The sequence below is a fragment of the Chionomys nivalis genome, chromosome X (assembly GCF_950005125.1).
Source record: "Chionomys nivalis chromosome X, mChiNiv1.1, whole genome shotgun sequence".
Lineage (NCBI taxonomy): Eukaryota > Metazoa > Chordata > Mammalia > Rodentia > Cricetidae > Chionomys > Chionomys nivalis.
This window is the reverse complement of record NC_080112.1, coordinates 17409671-17431756: the sequence shown is the minus strand read 5'-3', so window position 1 is coordinate 17431756 and position 22086 is coordinate 17409671. Positions and strand designations below refer to the sequence as shown.

The following is a 22086-nucleotide window of genomic DNA, read 5'->3' as shown; positions in this document are numbered from 1 at the left end:
GATGGGCTGACTCACCTTGGCCCTCACTCTGCAACACACACACCCCTTTCTGACCTTTACAAGCTAAAAGAAATGAAAGTGCTTCAAGAGGGCTGGAAATTCTCACATGCTTGAACGATGCCTATCTCTACCATAGCAAAAACAAAACGAAAGGTAACAAAGCCTATCTTTCTTCTTTTATTCTTCTCTCATACATTACATCCTGACTGAAGTTTCCTCTCTCTCCACTCTTCCCAGTCCTCCCCGCACCTTCCCTCTCCCCTAGACCTACCCCTCCTCAATTTCCCTTTAAAAAAGAGCAGATCTCCCAGGGATATCAACTGAACATGGCATAACAAGTTACAATAAGACTGGGCACAAAATTTCATATTCAGACTGGATGAGGCAACCCAGTAGGAGGAAAAGGGTTCCAAGAACAGGTTAAAAAAAGTCAGAGACACCCCCTACTCCCACATAGCTGAGCAAGTGTCCCTGAGTCACTATGAAGCATCTTTTGGGTATATGCCTAAGAGTGGTATAACTGGTCTTGAAGTAGGTTCATTCTCAATTTTCTGAGGAACCACCATATCAATATTCATAGTGGCTGTACAACTTTGGACTCCCATTAGCAATGGAGGAGTGTTCCTCTTGTTCCACACCCTTGCCCGCATGAGCTATCACTTGTGTTTTTGATCTTAGCCATTCTGACAGTTGTAAGATGGAATCTCAATGTACTTTTGATTTGCATTTTCCCGACAGCTAAAAATGTTGAATAATTTCTTTGTTTCTCAGCCATTTAAGAATCCTCTATTGTGTTCTCTGTTTAGATCTGTATCCCATATTTAATTAGATTATTTGGTTTGTTGATGTCTAATTTCTTGAGTTCTTTATATGCTTTGGATATTAGCTTTCTGTTGGATGTGGGGTTGGTAACAATCTTTTCCCATTTTTTTTTAAAGGCTTCAAATGTATTTTAATAAGGTGATGCTCCATTTCTCATAAAAATTTCAAATTGAAGGTATCAGGAACAAATCAAACATAGTACACCAATAAAAAATGCGCAGCGTAACTACCTAAGATAGGCAAGGCTAAGAGCTACTGTCAGACCTTCAACACACAGCAGCCCTGTTCCCAAGATTGTGCTAGGCCTATCAAGAAAAGCTGTGAACAGCAATATCAGACAGAAAAGGGCATTCATTCTTGAGTAGTCCTTACCCAAGAAAAACATGGAGGCAAGTTAACACAAGACTTTTTCTTTTTTTAAATATATACTAAAATGAAAACCTCTAAGAGAAAACATCTTCCTTAGGACATGAAGGGGTTATATATGAGATATAACAGAACTGTATGTAGACATTTGTCTGAATTCTCACCTGGGAGTGAATGGAAGAATTGGGCTAGGTCATTGGAGGATGTTTAGGTTTTGTGGTATATATGTGGCAGTGTCTCTGGGGTTGGGAGAATAAAGATGAAAAAGCAATTAAAACATGATGAATGAAGGAGGGAGGGATGGAAGGAAGAAAGCAAGGAAGGAAAGAAGGAAACAGGGATGACCAAGATTAATGGAGCTCTCTGAGTTCACTTTGCTATGGTTCAAGGCCCTCAACAATCAACACATTTCAGGAATGCACCAGACAGACTTGAGAAAGCAATATACCACAGACTTTGATTTGTTAAATAACACCCCTCCCTTGCCCTCTGCCTCCAAGCATACTCCCTAGAGTATTACAGGCAGGGAAGAGCTATCTATTGGGAAGAACCCCTAACACTTTTCCAGGGTAGATTTCTGGCTAATCCAAAAAGAACCTTTCTTTTAAGGATTGTGGGAAACTAGACACTGCAACTTTTATTTAGTATTGGTGGCGTTTATTTGGAGCAGATTCAGCTCCTGGAGCTGGATGGTTGAAAGCAGGAGAATCTCCACCAATTGCTCCAATTCCTTCCATTGTAGCAGCTTGACCGAAATGTTCAGTTGTTGGTGGGGTCAATCCCAAAGTTCCATCTGGCATCATCGTGGCAGGTCCTGGAGGAGCTGGGGTACCAGTTGGCACAGGAGCAGGGGGCATGGCGCCTCTATTATTTATGCCCATAGCATCTCCCATAGCCATTTGGCCCATCCATATCTCTTGTTCTCTCGCATCAGGGAAGGTTCCCTAGAATCCTTCCTGCTGTGCCGCCGCATCATTTCTTCTCGTTGCCGCCGCATTTCTTCCTCACGGCGCCTGCGTTCCTCCTCCTGCCTGAGCTCTAGCTGCTTTCGTTTCTGAACCTCTTGGTTATGCAGCTCCTCCATTCTCCGAAGCTCTTCTGACGCCTCATCAAATCTTGCCTCATTAGCATAACCTGGTGCTCATGGCGTGCTGCCTCCATCTCCATCTCCAGCTTTTCACGAGCCTCCTTGATGTTGCGGTCCACTTGATCCTGCTGTTGCTTCTCCATCTCAGTGAGTGCCTTCCAGCGCATGGCATACTCGCACTCAAAGGACCCTGGCTGTGCAAATCTGGGTGGCTGTTCTCGCTCCTTGTGAAATTGCTGGTTTTTTATAACCAGTTTCTCTGGAAGTCCTTCATCATCATCTAACTGGTCCACAGGCTCCATAGTCACAGGCCGAGGAAATGTGGTTAGCAAGAAGGAGCCTTCACTGCATCTGTTCAGAGCTTTCCGAGCAGCTGGCTTCCCAGAGAACTCAACAATGCCTTTCCCTGAGGGTCTTCCTCGGTCATCCACAATGACCACAGCCCTCTCCACTTGGCCAAACACAGAAAAGGCTTCTTCCAGCAGTTCGTTGGACACATACTGAGGAAGGTTGCGGACTGTAAGGGATGCACTATGGCAGGCAAAGCGCACACGTAGCTGCTTTCCACGGAGTGGAATATTATCCAACTCCACTTTGGCAATTTCCGCTAGGGTTCGAGTTTCCAAGCGAATAAAGCCAAAGCCTTTATCCTTATGAATGAAAACCTCGCCTGCTTTCCCATATTTCTCAAAAAGTTTCCTCATTTCCTCCTCAGCGATGTCAGGAGGAAGACTGCCCACAAAGAGACGGCTTCGTTGGGTGAAAGTCTTCTCTCCTGGTTTCCTAATGTTCTTCAGGTCAATGGTTAAACCTTCATTCTGGCTGCTGGCCTGCTGTCCATTTACAGGTATTGGTGGGGGTGGTTGCTGCTGCTGCTGATGGTGATGTTGATGGTGCTTCCTTGGAGAATGGTTCTGCTTCTCCAAGTTAAAGGTTTTATTGCTTTGCATTTTTGCACCCTTGACTTCGATTTGAGCACAGCAAAGTGTCTGTCTCCCAATTCTCTCTAACCCCGACTTCCTCTGCCCACAGTTCTTTGCTCAGAGTAACGGCGACGCTGCACGGCCTCCACCGTTCCGAGAAGAGAACGCGCGACCCTCTTTTCCCATTTTGTAGGCTGCTGTTTTAGCTTCTTCACAGTATCCTTTGCCTTACAGAAGCTTTTTAGTTTCATGAGATTCCATTTATTAAGTGTTGATTTTATCGCCTGTGTTCAGGAAGTTGTCTCCTGCCCCAATGTAGTCAAGGCTATTCCTCACATTCTCTGTCATGTTCAGTATATCTGAATTTCTGTTGAGGTCTTTTATCCACTTGGACTTGAGGTTTGTGTATGGTGATAGGTATGGATTTATTTGCATTCTTCTGCATGCTGACATCCAGTTAGATCATCACTACTTATTAGTTGTGTTCTTTTTCCATTGTGTATTTCTAGCTTCTTTACTAAAAATCAGGTGTCCATAGATGCGTGGATTTTCATCTGGGTCTTCAGTTTGATTTCCTTGATTCACCTGAATAAAGACCATCTTAAAACTTCCAAATAGAAGTCCACATGAGCCTCCTACTCCATCCAAGATGAAATGTTGATAGACAATCTGAATGAAATTCAGCGGTTCAAATACACACAAAAGACACGGAAGCAGGAGGAGACTGCTTGGGAAAAGGGGTTTTTCTGGAAGCAGTAGGAGGATGGAAGAGGTCAATGGGGCAAAAATAAAAGTCATTATGTACATGCATGAAACCCATCCAGAAAATAAAAGTTCCAAGTGAGGGACTAGGGAGATGACTCAGCAATTAAGAGCTTTGATTGATCTTTCAAAGGTACCAGGTTTGATTCTCAGCACCCATTCTAGGGGTGGGATCTGCTACCTTCTGGCCTCCGTGGGCACTGCATGCACATGGTGCAGACACAACTTGCAAGTAAAACATCCATTCACATAAAATAAAAATAAATAAATCTAAAAAGAAAAAGTTCCAAGTGGGAATGTCATTTGCAGATGCAATGGGAGTTTACTTCCATTTAAACATTGTTTTCATTCTCGAGAGCAGTGTCGTGAGTGAATAGTGTAGAAAGGTGAAATACTGAAGGTGAAATCAGTCCTGCACAATTACAATAAACAGGGGTTTCTCCCATGTAGACCATAAATGATGGCCTTTTTCTAAAAAAATGCCTAAAGTTAACATAAGTGATTGAAGTCATTAGATAGTCTGATGTCTGTCTCTGCCTGATCCCTCCCAGTGTTAGGGTGAGCCTGTGCTACCATGCCTGGCTTTTGCATGGATACTGGGCATCTGAACTCTCTTGTTTTCAAGCTTGGATGGCAAGCATTCTATCCAATCCCAGTTTAATGGTAATATATTAAAATAGCATGTCACTATGGTTTTTTGGTAAAAATAGACCAGTGGTGATTCTAGAAAATAAACACAGAAATGGCATTTTCATGAGCATTATTTCTTTTTTTCCCTTTTTAAAATTATTTATTTATTTAAAATTTTCACCTCCTCCCATCCTCCCATTTCCCTCCCATTTCCCCCCTCCCCCCCCTCGCTCTCCAGTCCTAAGAGAAGTCAGGGTGCCCTGACTTATGGGAAGTCCAAGGCGCCCTCCCCCATCCAAGTCTAGGAAGTTGTGCATCCAGACAGACTAGGCTCCCCAAAAGCCAGTACGTGCAATAGAATCAAAATCCAGTGTCATTATCATTGATTTCTCAGTCAGCTCTCATTGTCAGCCACATTCAGAGAGTCCGGTTTGATCACATGCCCGTTCAGACCCAGTCCAGTTGGCCTTGGTGAGCTCCCCTTAGATCAGTCCCACTGTCTCTGTGGGTGGGCACACCCCTCGCTGTCCTGACTTTCTTGCTCATGTTCTCCTTCCTTCTGCTCTTCATCTGGGCTTTGGGAGCTCAGTCCAGTGCTCCAATGTGTGTCTCTGTCTCTATCTCCATCCCTCGCCAGATGAAGTTTCTATGGTGATATGCAAGATATTCATCAGTGTGGCTATGGGAGAAGGCCAGTTCAGGCACCCTCTCCTCTGCTGCCCACAGACCTAGCTGGGGAAATCCTTTTGGACACCTGGGAACCCCTCTAGAGCCAAGACTCTTGCCAATCTTAAAATGGCTCCCTTAGTTAAGATATCTTCTTCCCTGCTCCCATATCCACCCTTCCTCCATCTCAATTATCCCATTCCCTCAAGCTCTCCCCAATTCTCCCCTTCTTCCTTCTCTCTCCCCATCTTCCCTTCCCCCCAACCCACCCCCATCTCCCTGCTCTCAACTTTTGTCCAGCGATCTTGTCTACTTCCAATATCCAGGCGGATAACTATATGTTCACCTTCTTATTTAGCATCTCTAGGATCACGAACTATAGGCTCAATGTCCTTTGTTTACGGCTAAAATCCACTTATGAGTGAGTACATACCATATTCCTCTTTTAAATAAAATCTCAAGAATCTTCTCAGTGGAAATTCCTTAGAATCTATGAGGGTGACCACAATTAACACTCTTAGTAATCTGGGGTACGGAGTCTGAACCGTCTTCTGTAACCAGGCAAGACTTCCAGTGGTAGGACGGGGACATCAACCCAGTCACAAAACCTTCCGTCTACAATCTGTTCTGCTTGCAAGATGTGCTAGGAAAATGGTGGCACAGAACTTGTAGGAGTGGCCAACGAATGACTCTGGTCTAACTTGAGGCCCATTCCAGGAGAGGGAGCCCATGCCTGACACTGCCTGGATGGTCAGGAACCAGAGGTTGGGCAGCCCAGAGAGCGAGGATAAAACCAAACACAACTGGAAAGCAAAAGTCAAGGAAATGGTTCTTGATACTCTACTATACTCATAGAGCAGAGCCTGGCATAATCATCATCAGAGAGCCTTCATCCAGCAACTATGGAAACAGATGCAGAGATCCATAGCCAAACATTAGGAAGAGCTCAGGGAACCCTGGGGAAAGAGTGGAGGAAAAATTGTAGGAGCCAGAGGGGTAAGGATGCCACAAGAAAACCCACAGAATCAACTAAGCAGGGCTCATAGGGGTTCACAGAGACTGAATGAACAATCAGGGAGGCTGCATGGCACTGCCCTGCAAATATGTTATGGACGAGTAACTTGGTCTTCTTGTGGGACTCCTAACAGTGGGAGTGAGGGTGTCTCTGACTCTTTTGCCTGCTTTTTGGGACTCTTTTTCTTCTACTGGGTTGACTAATCCAGCCTTGATATGAGGGTTTGTGCCAAGTCTTATTGTAACTTACTATATGTTCAGTTGATATCCCTGGAAGGCCTGCTTTTTGCTGAAGGAAAACAGAGGAGAAGTGGATATGGGCGAAAAGAGGGGGGGGGGCAACTGGAGGAGTGGAGGTAGACAAAACTGGTTGGGATGCAATGTATTAGAGAAGAATAATCAAAATAAAAAAATTTCTTAAAAATAAATTTGATTACTTTTTCTTCATTTTAATCGGTTTGCATGTGACATTTCATTAAATCTTTCCTTCCTTCATTTCTCTCCCCCTTCCTTCCTTCCTTCCTTCCTTCCTTCCTTCCTTCCTTCCTTCCTTCCTTCCTTCCTTCCTTCCTTTCTTTCTTTCTTCTTTTGTTTTTGAGACAGGCTTTCTCTGTGAAGTTGCTGGTTGTCCTGGAACTCACTCTGTAGACCAGGCTAGCCTCAAATTCAGAGAGCTGCCTGCCTCTGCCTCTTGAGCGCTGGGATTAAAGGTGTGCACCACCACTGACCAGCACCATTAATTTTCAAAATGGGAGGCCCTGGTGATTCTCTGAAGAAATCAAAACCTACTCTTGGGTATGTACACTTGATTCTTAAGTCAGTCTTTTTGTGGGTCTCTCCTTCCCTCCTCACATTCTACCTCCCCCCTCTCCCCTTTTTTGCTTAAATTTATATTTAAACTTAATCTTGACAGGTGTGGTGGAACATACTTTTAATCCCAGCAATCAGGACGGAGAGGAAGGTGGATATCTATGAGTTTGAGACCAGCCTTGTCTACATAGAGAGTTTCAGGCCAGCCAGAGCTACATAAAACAAACAACAACAAAAGTTCACAAACAAGCCAACCAAAAAACAAATACAAGCAACTTAATCTTTTCTTTTTTTGAGACAAGGTCTCCTGTAGCCCAAGCAGAATCAAAGTACTATGTAGCCAAGGATGGTCTTGAACTTTTGATTCTCTTGTCTCTGCTTCCCAATTGGTGAAATTACATTAGGAGACATGACATCCAACTTTAATGCTTATTCTTAATAAACTCCAACTTTGTTCAAAACAAAATAAAAATGAAAGGTTTTCTTAAGGCAATTGCAAGCTTTGTCCTAAGATTTAAGCCTGGGTTCTGGTCACCTCTATAGTTAGCTGTGCCATCTTGAATTGTTCGTTTTTATCCAACAATCCCCTTCCCTACCTCAGCACTCTTAGTTCCCCCATGTGTAAAATAAGTTGATCTCTAAGGTCATTTCTAGCTACGAGAGCCTGTCTTTTGAAATAAACATGGCAGTTATAAGATCTATCAGCAATTATTTACTGGATCTCAAAGAAAGTGCCATGGTCTAGGTGACTGAAGAACAGAGCAGATAGAGAGAGATACAGCCAGGATCAACCTTCAAAATGGAAATATATGGACTGGGTGGTAGCACTCACAACTGTTATTCCCAACATTCAGAGGGTAGGGGCACGTGAATCTCTGAGTTCAAGGCCAGCCTGGTCTACCTAGTGAGTTCCAGGCTACACAGGACTAGAGAGTGAGACCCTGTCCAAAATGGATGAGGGGCCTGTGGTTATTGTAGCTGACTCAGGAGGATCACCATGAGTCTGTTGTCCTCCTGTGCTATATAGTGAATTAATCCCAGGACAGTCTAGGCTAAATGAGATGACATCTTTAAAAAAGTAGGCACATTAAAAAAAAATTAAAAGCAACATTTTCCACTTAGTTGCAGATATTGTAGTCATCTGAAGTTATCCTTCTACTAGAAACCTAAGTACTCTTCAACCTTGCCAACAACTGTAAGACTACTTCTCCTTCTGCGTGATTGGAGCTTCTCCAACGGGCAACATTTATTCCAAAATTCCTGTGAGATGGCTGAAATTTTGTCAGTCCTGAAGCGTGGTCAACGTCTCTGTTCAATCCTACTTTTTCATCTGCTTCCCCCTGCAGCTGTCACCTATCAAACCCTCACAAACCTCCCACAGCCCTGTATTCTGGAGCCTCCAGCTAACACAAATACTTTGAGTGATAACACACAGACAGAACACCCAAGGCTCATTGAGCAGATGCCCATTGTATTTGAGGTGATGCAACATAGGTGAGGTTGAGCAACACTGTCACTCGGGAAGTAGAGTTAAGAATGATGTCAAAGTGGTACCCCAAATGAATTCTCAGCCATATTTTCAACCACCTTCTCAGATCATCTTCCAAGCTAGCAAGTGACTGTGTACAAAACAGGAGATAGTTCTTCCACAGATTCATGTTATCCACACCAAGGCCCACCCAAACCTGGAGACAGAGGTACCACCAGGGGGCTTGCTGAATCTATATATTTCCCTTAGCTCTTCTCTAGACTACTCTCAATTAGGGTCTCTAGGGGTAAGAACTACCCTCACCCAATGTCTCACTCTCATAATAACTAGGTGTATCAGTTTTCTATTACCATAGTAATTATTTACCACTAACTAGGTTGCTTCAAACAATTCAAATGTATTATAGAATTCTGGAGATAAGATGTCCTAACTGAGATAAGATCAGGGTGTCTGGAGGGTCTAGAAGGCTGGTTCCTTCTGGAGGCTCCCAGGGAGAGTCAGATTTCTCCTTGCCTTTTCCGCTTTTCAGAGGCTTTGTACATTCCCTGCCTCTTGGACACTTGTGTTGTAATAAGTGCGTTGGGGCTGCGTCCCAGGCACCCGGCCGCCCGCATGGCTAGCTTTACGCCCCGAAATAATTACACGGAAACTGTATTCTTTTGAACACTGCCTGGCCCATTAGTTCCAGCCTCTTATTGACTAGCTCTTACATATTGATCTAACCCATTTCTAATATTCTGTGTAGCACCACGAGCTGGCTTACCAGGAAAGATCTTAACCTGCGTCTGTCTGGAGTGGGAGAATCATGGCGACTCACTGACTCGGCTTCTTTCTCCCAGCATTCTCCTCTGTCCACTCCACCCACCTAAGGGTTGGCCTATCAAATGGGCCTAGGCAGTTTCTTTATTAATTAACCAATGAAAGCAACAGATTAATACAAGACCCACCTCCATCACACTTGCTTCCATCTCGTTGACTATTCTTCCTTAATCATATCTCCTCTGATTCTCTTTTGCCTTACTTTTCCAGTTTTAAGGATTCTTGTGATTATACTGGACTCCAGGTAGCCTCCCTTAGGCCACCTGACTAGCAACCTTAAGTCCATCTGTTCTGTAGCTGTTTTATTCTGTGATAGTGTGACATTTACATGTTTGAGGCCTTAGGACACCAATACAGTTGGGACTCTTAGTCTGCTCACAATACCAGCCAGGCACATAGTTAGGAATCCATGTACCCATTTGGTCCAAATGTTTCTCCCCAAATTATCATATCTGAGAATGTTTGTTCAGCAAATACGGAGGGAAAAATGAATAGTTTGCTACTTCCTTTAAGAGATGTGTCTATTCTTTTTTTAAAAAATATTCTTTATTGATTCTTTGGGAATTTCATCTTATGGAACCAATTCCACACACCTCCCAGTTCTTCCATATTCTCCTTTCATCCCTACAGCATCTCCCCCCCCCAAAGAAACACCCTCCTAAATAAATATAAAACAAAACAAAACAGTCACTTCTATCCTCGGTCTTTTCAATACCTCTTTATTAATTCTAGTGGCACTGGGTGCTACTGTGTGTCATGCAGTATATATACCTTGTTGTCTAATCAGCACCACAGGCCAGATGTTCATTGCGATGAGTCACTGGTCTGCTTCAAGGACTCCGACGCACCATCATCACTAAACTCCTCTCAGGGATCCTGCTGCTGCCCCTAGTCATGGAGATCCAGCGGTTATTGTTCCACAGGAGCAGTCCCTTCATGCACTCCAGCAGGTCATGGATGGGGTAGATGTTAGGGTGAGCCAATTCAAAGTCCAAGATGTGGATCTGGGTGGAAGCTGAGCTGCTCAGTCCAGGTCACTGGGACAAGGGCGAGAGCCAGCTTTCCTAGGTCCATGCCATGGAGTGCTCTACCATACCCATGATGAGGGGTTGGGCCATCTCCCCTGAGTGTGTAGGTGGGGATGGCAGCTATTTTAGGGCCAGTGAGGGGTGAGGCTGGCTCAGCAAGGCCCTTGGATTTCAACACACATGGTTTTTATGATCCCCTGTGACAACACAGGCTATGGACATACCACAAATCCCCAACTGTAGCAGGATTGTGGACCCAGACATGGCTCTTGGTAGCAGCTCAGGCTTGGCTGTCACCATGACCTTGGTGGCAACACAGGCCACTCAGATCAATATGGCCCTGGTGGAAGAAGTGCCCATTCTTAATAATACGAAAAAAATAAATTTGACCAATGCACAAAGATTTAAGTAGACAGGTGTTCAACTTCATTATTTATTATAGAGAAAAAAAGAAACACAACACAAATGCACGAGAGTTGGGCACTGGTTAAACAAATTAGTTCTGTGTAATAAATAATGAATAGTCACTAGGGTAGTGCTGTAGGTCTATATTTATTCATGAAAATTAATATTAAGTAATATACACATGTAATGCACATGTGCATATTAAACTCATGGTAAAAAGTCTATATGCACAGTTAAAATAGTTATAATTGTTTATCATAGCACTGCTAGTAATAGCAAAATATTCAGAAGTGACCAGAATTTCTATCAAAAACAACCAGCAAAGTAAATCATAAACATTTATACAGTTGAAAACTATTGATTCTTTGGGAATTTCACATCACGCACCCCAATCTCACTCATCTCCCAGTCCCTCCATATCCTCCCCTTACCCCTGCAGCATCACCCCACAAAAGAAACACCCCCCAAATTAATTAAAAAGAAAACAAAAACACCTCTTCCTTCATCCTAGTGGCATCAGGAGCATCAGTGTGTCACGCAGTATATATACCCTGTGTTCAGTCAGTCCCACTTGCAAAATGCTCATTGCAATGTAAAACTTACAAGGTAGATTTGTATACAGATATGGAAAGATATATAAAATATGCCATTATTTGACAAAAGCAAGTTACCAAAATAGTTTGTCTATTTATTATTCCTATTATTCTTGGTTTGACAACAGGGAAGTGTGTGTGTGTGTGTGTGTGTGTGTATTTTAGGGCGGTTGGTGTGTCTACTGCTTTGCTACTCCAGACAGAGAGGACCATCCACATCCTAGCACATGCTGCTCTATGTGGTTCAGGCTCTCTGAAGTCTTAGAATTCTCTTGGCACAATCTTGTTATTTTAAAATGTTTACCTTTTAGTTTTTGCCAGTGACAGCCGTTGATTGTCCCATGTCTTGTTTTCTGGGTCCTTGTGCATAACAGTAGTTGCAAATGTGAGCAGAGACACTCCGAGCTCTAGCTAATAAAAACTAAGAATATATATATTTCAGAGTGACTTTTATGTTCTTGAGATTAGTAGGAAGGAAGGAAGCAATTCATAGTGTGGTGATTAGTGGTTTTTTGTAAACACTGACCCTAGAGGAATGCCTGTTGGTGATTCTAAAATACAACCTGTAGGAAGATGGAGAAATTGATGAAGTGTTCAATAGGTCTGGAGTTTCAGTTTTGGAAGATGAAAATGTTTTAGAGACACATTGCATAACATTAGCAATATACTTAACATCAATGAGCTCCAATATGATTAAGAAGGTAGATTTTTGTTGTGTTTTTAAAACTTTTAATTCTTTATGTCATATGTATGGGGACTTTTCCTGCAAATATGACTGCACACCACATGGGTTTAGTGCTTGACGAGACTAGAAGAAGATGCTGAGATTAAAGATGGTTGTGAGTACCACGTGGGTACTGGGAATTGAACTGGGTCCTCTGAGATAGCAGCCCACGCTCTTAACCTTTGAGCTATCTCTTCAAATTCATCTATTGTATTAAATATGTTGTGACATTTTAAATAAATCTTAGTACAGAGATGGTAAAGCTTTTGCGCAATGTTTATGACAAAAAGAAAGAGAGGAAGGAAGGAAGGAAGGAAGGAAGGAAGGAAGGAAGGAAGGAAGGAAGGAAGGAAGGAGGCACAAGTGATGAACATGTGGTCTTCATTCTCATCAGTCGATCTTATTGCTTGCCTTAACTTTTAAAGGCCATGCAGACCTAGCCTCTTCAGATTTCAGTCCTGAACTCTCTCTCCATCCTCTTGACAGGGTAAAGAATCTAACCAGAGAGCTCACAGTAAAAACAGGGGATGGGAAGGAGACCATTTCCTTGCAGTGACGTATGAGACGAGCCACATAATCTATGCCCTTAATGATAATCTCAAGGAATGGTTAGAGTCCATCACACTCATGACATGACAGCAATATTTGGACACAACACTATGTGGTACAAACGTCTAGATTTCTAGCAATGATTGTTTTGTGTTGTCAAGGCTGTGGCCTCATGTTTAATTTGAAGTACTTTGAATATGTGTGGAATTGGAAAATGAAACATGATGGACTAACAGCTGGGACAAAGTAGCATTCTATTTTCTTCTTCTGTTAATTTACTTCCAGATTACTAATTACAGAAAAGGCCTGATTTCAAGCTTTCCCAGTGATTTGGCAATTTCTGTGTCCCTGAACCTAGCCATAGTGGTGATATGTCCATTATAAGTGGCTTAACCACAGTAACATCTAGAATTTTTGAAATTAAAATAGAAAATCTGCATTTGAGGTGGAATGCGTTTGATATTTTGAGAGTATATTGTCATTTCTGGAAAAATAATGTTTTCGAGTTCCAAAAAAATGTTCCAAGAAAACAGGATTAAAGAACAAACAAAATGTATCTGAAAATTTAAATGTCAAGGTTCTAAATGAAATGAAATCAGAATTTAAAACTAAACACCAAACCCTGGAAGCAGGCCCTTAATCCTATAGATCTTAAAACAGCAACAACTTTCTACTACACAATTGTTGGCAATGACGGGAAAAGTCAGAAATTACAGATTTTCTGAAAAATAATTACAATAAAAATACTATACAATAGACTCTATTGAATGCAATTATAGCCATGGCTGGGGGGAAATTCATAGTCCTAATCATCTTCAATAAAAGCAATAAAAGTCAACTCTCAAATCAAACTGGGAAAAACCACAAAGTAAACAAAAGAGAGCACAGGGTATGTCATCACAAAAATACAAAACTGAGGTTTCCTTTGGCCAGGTTGAGTGTCTGCACCCCATTTGGATACTGGTGACTCCTGTTTTCCCTTTCTGGCAATTCACTGAGTCAGGCACTTGGCACAATGCACTTTCTTGTATGTGTGCTAAATTTCATAGATATTTTTCAAAGGACTGGAAATGTAGCTAAATGATACAGTACTTGCTTGCCAGCATATGTGAGGCCTTGGGTTCAATAAACTAGCACTCAAAAATATATTTCCCCAAATTATAATCTTATTATCTAATTTCCCCCCATATATTATTTTTTTTCTTTGATGCCAAGCATGCAATCTCTCACAGAATAGGTACTTAGTAAATATTGGTTGTCTCTTAAGGGCACTGTCTATCTTGCCATTGAACCTATCATTATTAGGAGGAAGTATGCAATAAAAATCACAGCGATGGTTTAAGCAAAAACTGTACACTATAATTTGAAGGCCTGAGTCTCTGATTTTCAGGTACGTGGACCATGTCACCTGGGTCAGGCAAAGGTTTGAAGATCAAACATACGTATGGAGGGTTTTCTTAGCTGGGAATGTTGGCTATTAGAGTAAGAACGATGAGTAAAATAACTTATGCTCATCAAGAGTGACCGACTACCTTGACTTGCCCAGGACTTCTCTGATATTAGCACCGAATATCTGAGGAATCCCTTCTTTCCTGAGTACATTAGGACAGTCAACCTCCCGGGATCACTTTATACTGACTCGCTCATTAATGTTCACAATCATCTTATCAGGAAGTATGATTGCTGCTTTCTTTTTACTAGAGATAGGATGATGGTTCTCAGTGTGTGTGTGTATGTGTGTGTGTATGTGTGTGTGTGTTAAGTTGTAAGTGTAAGGTCACAAAGCTAGAAGTAGCGGCATCCCACCTCTACCCTTGGTTGAACTAACTACAAGCCAACGTTCTTTCCACTCTCATTCAGCTGAAGAGAACAAAATCGAGGCTACCTCCATCAGGGGAGACTGAACTGCTGACAAAATTCAAGACAGCTGGGAGAAGTCAAATCGTGATCTCTCCCTCGGCTCAGAACTGAAAGCTGAGGGTTTGTGCAGTATCCTGGGGAAGGTGTTTCTTGATGTCTCCTGCTACAGTACATCTTGACTGTCTTACCCCCTCCACTACCAAGCCCTATATGCTGAAGGACTGTGTGTCAGCCTGGCGTACTTCTGCTGGGAGGTGGTTGAACCTATACAAGGTTGGCCGATAGGAGGAAGTTGAATTTCTTGAGACATGTCCTTAAAGGAGATACTGAGTATCAATCCTTTCTCACTATCTCTCCTGCCATGAAATGAAGACGCTCTCCTCCAACTTACGTCATTCTGTCTCACCGCAGTTCCCAAAGTAAGAAAGTCAGCTGACCATGAGTTGAATAAAACAACTGAAAGTGGCTATTTTGTGGCAGTGAGTGATTGATAGAAAACACACCTTCAAATATCAAAAGCTTTGCAGACTTCTTGCAAGGAGGTGGAGCAAATCCTTCTGGTCTACTAAATTCATTATCAAAACCCTAAATTTCTAAAGAGCTTGGAGTGTTTCCTCTGAGTACTTTGTAAATAATCTACCAAGCAAGGAGGGTCAGTCTCCACCCGGAGTGGAAATTCAGACTCACAGTCACAGTGTGAGCTGAATATTGTTATTGTTTTTTCCAAATCACCCACAAAGACCTACCAGGGAGTATTGCTAGAGTTCATTGGAGAACAAGAACCTGATCTTAAAGATTTGGTGGCTGGGGTTTCTATTATTGGTGCAAAGACTCAGGAGGAAATGCAGGGTTGAAAGTTCCAGGAAACAAGTTTCAGGAAATAGCAGATGAAAGACATACATAAGAAAGACTGTAGAGAGAGAAGGCTCAATTCCCGTCCTAATCGATGAAAGAGCATAGGGAACTGTGCCCACGTGCTGTGATGATGGAACATTCTGTGATGAATAAGAAGCACACCATAAGTAGGAAGGCCTCCTTGTAATTTCCCCAGGAGCACAGGTCTCAAAACTGTCTCGCAGTATCTCAAAGCTCTGGAACAGTAATTTATCATGTCTTAAGTGCTCCACACTGTGGCGAGTTGAGGAAATGTCACTACTACTATATTAATACCGATGGCATTGAGTTTGATTTCACCGTGGGAAGCTGAAGAACAGACAGCCTTCAAGGTTCCATTAGCGAATTCCCTAGTAACCAACATGTAGGGAGCTGAGAAAACTCAGGAACAGTGTGCTGCTCCAAACCAACACACCTTGTGTTGCAGAAATAACAAAGGTATTCAATGGGGTTTTAACCAAACAGAAATTCAATGAATCAATCTTTTTGTCTTATTGTTACCTGTTCCCTAAGATAAGGCAGTTGGATGTTCTGAATAAACTCCCGGAGACCATTCATCCACTTGCTAAACTATCTCTGGCTTTTTATCACGCCTAGCACAGCAACTTAGTTCAGACATTTCCTTCAATACATAAACGAATAAAGATAGACTCTTGCTACTGACCAATTGCTAATATGTTTGATCAACAAAGAGAATAAGTAATCTTTACAGATTCTTCTAGAACTCTCTCCCACCCCTGCCATCAAGGCTAGATTTATTGCCTTCCTCTAAGCTCTCACAGCCCTCAGGCTTCTGCTATAGTCCCCTGACCTAGATCCCAGTGCAGACATATGACCGTCCATCCCAGCTGACTGTTCCGTGGTCTGTCTTCCTTATCAGATTGTGACTTGGGTTTCTCCTAAGCTCTGACACGTCCCCGATGCCGTGTTTATCAATGACTTTCTGCATAAATGACTCATTCTGCTCTTAAGTTCCAGAAGTTTGACATTGAGGTGAAGGAATACCAGATACAGCCTTCTTCTGGGTCTCCTTGCTCAACTCCATGTGGGACTGGAGGCAAGTAGCTCAGCTTCCTGGAACTAGCCTCCATTAGGGCGGTGAGCTGAGGACACAGAACAATCAACCCCGCGTACCAGGCCTCCAAGCTAGGCCTTAAGATGAAGGCAGCAGATGCTTGCTGCTTCAAAACAAAGAAGACAGGTGGGGTTTAGTTTGCTTATGGTTAGTAGAGGGCCTTGAACTTGAAAGAGGTGACATCACACGGCACATCTCATTACATTTTTGACTGACTTTGGACAATCACCCCATCTTTGAACCTCGTTTCTTTCGGGGGGGGACTTGTGTTGAGGGTTTTATTGTTCCCATTAGTCATCCTCAAGGTGAACTCAGGGTTGTGCAGTTACAATGTTTCCGGTGTTCTAGCAATGAAAGCTTCTAGTGGCCGAGCACTCTATGCGGACCAGGCTCCAGGAGGAGTGCCTCAGATGCATCATCTCATTGAATCCCCACAATAACCCTTTAAAGCAGGCTTCAGCATGCTGCTCTACAGACAGGAAAATGGGAAATTAGAGTGGCTGGGTAAGTGGTCCAGCCCACGCAGCCAATAAGCAGTAAAGCAGGGATTCAAATCTGGTTCCATCGAAAGCCAAAGCCCAGACTCTTAACCCCCATTCTTAAATGGCAGTGGCATAATTAAGAGCTATTCATCGAATCCTGTGAGAGCCAAAGGGCATAGCAAACAAATATAAAAGCTTTGGCCTTCTCTTGAAAGGTTGTAAGTTCCAGCTGCATTTTGGTGTAAACAATAATAGAATTAGCCCATCAGTTAGTACAAGCAGAGAGCATTTTACCAGCATGCTGGGACCTATGTCCCATTGGAAGCTAAAATCATGGCCATGTATTCAACCACTTTAATGATTCCTGACCCACAAACATGGAGCCTTCAGTTAGCTCTTTAGCTACAGCAAAATACCATGTAGCTGGGCGGCTTTCCTTAGGGGATCTTTTGTAAACACTGTTTTATTGTTGAGTTTAATTTTTTAAAGCTGGAATTGCCATCCCTTAATAGTGTGAACCTAGGAATTCTTTCAGAATTTAGTTATCCTTTTGTTTGAATGAATTTAGGTCTGGATACAGGAAGTCCCCTTCTACATTGTCTTTCTCAGACAAATTTTGGCTTCTCAGGTGTCACTGATTGGTGACCCTTGGGGACGCTCTTGGTGAATCAAACATGTTCGTTGCCCTAGTTTCATTCCTAAATTTGAGAATTGCTCAGGCATTAGGCAAACATGATTTCCATCCGTTCAGAAACAGGTTAATCCTTGAGAGGGAAATGTGGCCCTGTGTTCTAGCTGGCACGGGCACAGGAACACGCTTCAGGGGCCTCTGCTGCTCTCTGCTGGCCGTAAGCCTTTTCTGTAGCTGTCAAGAGAGTAACTCAAAGCTGCTGATGAGCTCAGCCTTCTTCAAACCCTTTCCCTCAAGGCTCAGGGATCTATGCAGAAGAGGCGGTGGAAAGATTGTAAGCGACAGAGATGGTGGATAACTCTAAGGAAACAGTGACTTCCGTACACAATAGGACTAGCACACATATGAAGTCACAGAGACCGTGGCAAGACACACTAGCTTTGTTCAGGTTCAAGTCAGAAGGGTGCCCAGCATTGAGAAGCAGAAATGGACTCAGCCTCTCACTCCTAAATAAGAAGCTATCTACAACAGATGCCTTCAAACAAATGGAAAATCAGTTTCCTCCCACAGAGTGTCACTGGGGGGTAGTAACCACACTCCAGGGCAGGCCACCATACTCAGGAGTGGTTGGCAGACACAAAACAAAGTCAAGTGTATTTTTGTGGACTTTGGGTTTGCTTAGTTTGTTTTGGCTTTCTTTTCCTCTTATTAGTCTTTCGTCTGTTTTTTTTTTTAATTTTATTTTTGTGAGGGTTTTGTTTCTTGTCTTTTTTTGTTTTAGTTTGTTTCTGAGAGAGAGAGAGAGAGAGAGACAGACAGACAGACAGACAGACAGACATAAACTTATGTAGATACAGAACTGAGTGTTAGGGGAAGGGAAAACCTGACCAAAATAGATTGTATGAAATAAATTTTTAATAAGAAAAGAAAATGGCACAAAGTGTTGGTTCTGGGGTTTCTGCTATTGCAACTTCCTCTGTTACTGCTGCTGAGTTGTACTATTATTTATGTATTTAAGCAAAATTGAAGTTTATTAAGAAATGGTTTTTAACACAGATATAAGCATGAGCAGCAAGAGCAGGGAGAGAGATGCTAGTTAAGGACTACTTAGAATGGGCACTGGCTTTTTATGAGTGAGTCACATCTAAATGTCTTAGTAATAGTGTATTAATTATCTTGATGGCTTTTGAAATTACGTTTTCAAAGGGTTTAAAAATTAGATAAAAATGTTTGGGTATACAAACTTTTATTGAAAGGACTTTAGTAAATGAGATTAGGCTGTGGCTTGAGAGGCATCAAACAGACTTACAGGCTGAAGAAAATAAAAAGAAATAATAAAAGTGAAAAAGAAATCTTTACTATATGTCAATCACAAAGAAGTCAAGACAAGGCCAGGTGTGGTGGTGCATGCAGACCTTTGTGAGCCCAGTGCCAGCTTCGTCTATATTGTGAGTTGAGGGCCATTCAGAGCTGCATAATAAGACACTATCTCAAGAGAGAAAGAGAGAGAGATACAGAGAGAGAGAGAGACAGACAGAGACAGAGAGAGACAGAGACAGAGAAGTCAAGACATGTTTTGATTGCAAAGGATAACCAGGCTACAATCCTCAGCCCCAGCAAGCTAGGTAACAAAGGGAATCCCACTTAAGAGGGACACATGGATCTCCCTGGGAAGGGGAAATAGATGAGATATTCTGAGTAAAGTGGGGAGGTATAGGGGAGGGGATGGGAGAGGGAACATGAGGGATTAGGATGGTTGAGTTGGGGGCAGGACGGAAGAGAAGAGTAATGAAAGAGATATTTTGATAGAGGGCGTCATTATGGGGTTAGGGAGAAACCTGGGGCCAGGGAAATTCCCAGGAATCCACAAGGATGACCCCAGCTAAGACTCCTAGCAATAGTGGAGAGGGTGCCTGAACTGACCTTCCCCTGTCGTCAGATTGGTGACTACCTTGTTATCATAGAACCTACACCAGTAACTGATGGAAGCAGTTGCAGGGATCCACAGCCAAGCGTTGGACTGTAACCACTTCGCCTGGGCCTTTCTGGTCATTTCTATTTTACTCTGGTTATCATCAACCCCCAAAGCTAAGTTGAAATACCGAGTTAGGGCTATCTGGTACTCTACTGTCTCTCCTCTTTTTTTTTTTTTTTTTTTTTGAGATAGGTCTTATTATGTTGTCTGGGCTGGCCTAGAATTCACTATGTAGACTTGTCTGGCCTTGAACTCATGAAGATCCATTTGCCTCTGCCTCCCAAGTGTTGAGATTAAAGAAATGTGCTACCACAGTCAGCTTGTCACCCCCTTTTTTGTAGCTTCCTCCTAATATCTGGAGAAGGCTTATGAAATAAGTGCTATTAAGATTTTCTTAGGATTTTTTTGAGACAGAGCCTCAATGTTTCAGACCTCTGGCAGGTCTGAAACTCACTATGTGAACTAGTCTGGACTTGAACTCAGAGATCTGCCTGGCTGTGTCTCCTAAGTACTGGCATTGAAGTTGTGAGCCACCACATCCTTCTTGAGTTTAGGAATTTAAAAAAAAAAAAACTTTAATTATAGTCACTTAATCATAAACACACACACTTTGGTATTTATGTGTGTGGGGTGTTTTTTTTTTTATTTTTCTGAGACAGGGTTTTTCTGTGTAACTGTCCTAGCTGTCCTGGAACTAGCTCTTGTAGACCAGGCTGGCCTCAGACTCACAGAAATCCCCCTGCCTCTGCCTCCTGAGTGCTGGGATTAAAGGTGTGTGCCACCACCGCCCAGCATGCATGTGTTCTTGAGTGTATAATATGCACCATCTTCTGTGCACAGGAGGCCTTGGAGGTCAGAAGAAGATGTCAGGTCCCTGGGAGCTAGAGTTATTGGCCAGGTCATTGTGAGCTACCCAGTGTGTTTGGGAACTGAGCCTCAATCCTCTGCAAGAGCAGCAAGCACCTTAACTGCTGATTCATCCCTCCAGCCCTGAGATTGAAAGTTTAAAATAATTTTCACCTTCCAAAACCTTCATGACATAATTTAACCTGGTTTTGTCCTTGTCTTTTTCCTTTTTGGAGTAATCCTTGAGAACAAAAACTTCTACTATATAAAATCTTTTTTAATCCAAAAATATTTTGTTTTCTCTTTAACGTTCATAGTGGTGCCTGCCTACAGTCCTGGTATTTGGGATGAGGGAGCAGAAGGATCATGAGGTCAAGTTCATGTTCAAATACACAGCGAGTTTGAAGCCAGTTTGTGCAACATGATACTTAGTCTTCATATACAATTTCTACATCGGTTAAGGTTTTCTGTCTCTTTCTCATTCTTGATGGTTCTTTTCTGCCTTGTTTTTCTTTATAAATGTCTTGAATACAGAAAAATATTGTTCAAGATCAAGTAAAATAACTATATTTTAATGAGCATCCAGGAGATCATATCTGAAAGAGAAAACATGGACATAGTGTCTACATCTAAGAGCTATAAATACAGCCCCAATACATGCTTTCTCTACTTTCCCTTTATCACCAATTTTAGATCAGCTAATTTGGTAAAGATGTAAGCCCCATTGTAACAAGCACTTAGACTTGCTTTTGCTAAGGATTGCCCCCCTCGCTTGTGATAACTAAATATTTGGATGAAATAAATATTCTGTTGGTTCCCATTTACTCAGGATAAGACTCCTTCTTCACTCTTCCTGATAAGCGCTAAGGAATGTCATCTAAAAACCCAGTGACACCTCACCGATTTCTTTCCCCTTCAAGCCTGAAGACACAAAGCATTTTTTTGTCCCACATCCTCAGCCATCTTAGATTACAAGAACAGCATTGTAGCAGGACAAACCTCCCTCCCAGATGAGGGCAGCTGTGACGGCTGAGGGTACAGCTAAACCAGAGATATTCATCTTGAACGAACCAGATTGGCCCCACTAGGTTATGAGAACAGTACCTACCTTCAACAGGGACCATTTTCAGGACCAACACTGAGACATTGATTGGCAGGATCACAGCTTGACCAGAATTGCTTAATTGCACATAACCCATCCCCTGCCCTAATTTTTCCTCTTTTTAAAGTCGGAAGTTCCCATTAGTGCCATAAATTGTATCTTGGGGGAGTCCACTGAACTCTTGTCTGTTCTCTTTCCCAATGCACTTCAGGTAAATCTCTTGAGTTAATAGCATGGGTTGAAGACCGAGTCTAGCATGCCATGGCCGTCAGAGCTGGTGCTTTTGCCTCCAGACCCCAGTTACAGGATGACCTCAAGTGAATTTGGGTTAAGTTGACGATTTCAATTTACCTGGGCACTTTCTTACAGGCCAATTGGATGAAGTGCAAACACAAAGCAAATGCAGCACAAATATAGGTACGATCTACAAAAACCTTTACATTAAAAAGCCCAGATTGCCAGAGATTTCTCAGAGTTCATCTAGATTTATCACAGCCAATACCAATAGATTATTGATCTGCTTGCTTTTCGCCA

The 22086-nt window shown here is 42.5% G+C and overlaps 1 pseudogene; it reads right to left on the bottom strand.

Moving 5' to 3' along the window:
- Positions 1–1829: 1829 nt before the first annotated feature.
- LOC130868070 (non-POU domain-containing octamer-binding protein-like) lies at positions 1830–3360 on the bottom strand (annotated as a pseudogene).
- Between the last annotated feature and the right edge of the window lie 18726 nt (positions 3361–22086).